This window comes from Littorina saxatilis, linkage group LG12 (genome assembly GCF_037325665.1).
Source record: "Littorina saxatilis isolate snail1 linkage group LG12, US_GU_Lsax_2.0, whole genome shotgun sequence".
In the NCBI taxonomy this organism is placed as follows: domain Eukaryota; kingdom Metazoa; phylum Mollusca; class Gastropoda; order Littorinimorpha; family Littorinidae; genus Littorina; species Littorina saxatilis.
In genome coordinates, this window is record NC_090256.1 from 67,230,979 (window position 1) to 67,231,973 (window position 995).

Sequence of the window (995 nt, forward strand, 5' to 3'; positions counted from 1 at the left end):
CAATTTTGCCACGTTCGGCCCGCGCGTGTTATCATTAGGATTACTAGCACCTTGGTACTTATCGTACACATAGTCCAACCATTTCGCTACCTTATTCTTTCAATATCACACAAGCGCGCTGCCCACACGACTTACCACAACGTTTTTCCCCAAGCAAGTGACGAAAATGAGGCTGTATGAACGAAAACATCCTGCGGATGAACGGAAACATCGGGTGGATGAACGGAATCATCCGGTGGATGAACGGAATCAGTTGACACACCGTGTCTATGCACAGTAGGCATTGTTTTTGTGAATTAGTTTTGTAAAAGCCACTATGATACTGCTAGACAAGTTCAGTAACATATACATTCTCCATTTGCAGTGACAGGTACTTTCAGAACACTCATTCTTCATTTGGAGCGAAAGACAATGTCAGTAGAATACATTTTTCATTTGCAGTGACAGACAATTTCAGAAAAAAACCCGCATTCTTCATTTGCAGCGAAAGACAAATTTCGGTAAAATACATTGTTCATTCCCAGCGTAAGACGTAAAACAAGTTCATCAACAAAAAATAAACCATTCTTCAATTGCATTAAAAGACAACTCCAGGAAGGAAATACGGATTTCTCTGTCCAAGAACCATGTCGAAGAAATACCGGCCAACGTTTCGTAACCCACGTACGCGCGGCAGTATCTTTCAAACGCCGAGTGACAAGTCTCCGTGACATGCATCTTTCAGTCGCGTGGCGTCGCCGTATGTAACGCCCGTGCGAGACGTACATCGTCTGGCTGAAAGTTGTAAAGACAGTTTTAAGTGAAAGGAGACGGACGTTTCTACATTTTTAAGATCCCTCGTGAATTAGCCTTGTGATATCTCCCCAGTCTTTTCTTTTCCGCGAAAGTGTGGCACGTGAGAGCGAGACGAGCCAACGCGCAGGATCAGAGAAGGGAGATAATTGGGCAAGGAACAAAAAAGAGGTCGAAAATAAGGAGTGTCTGTTCAGAAAAAA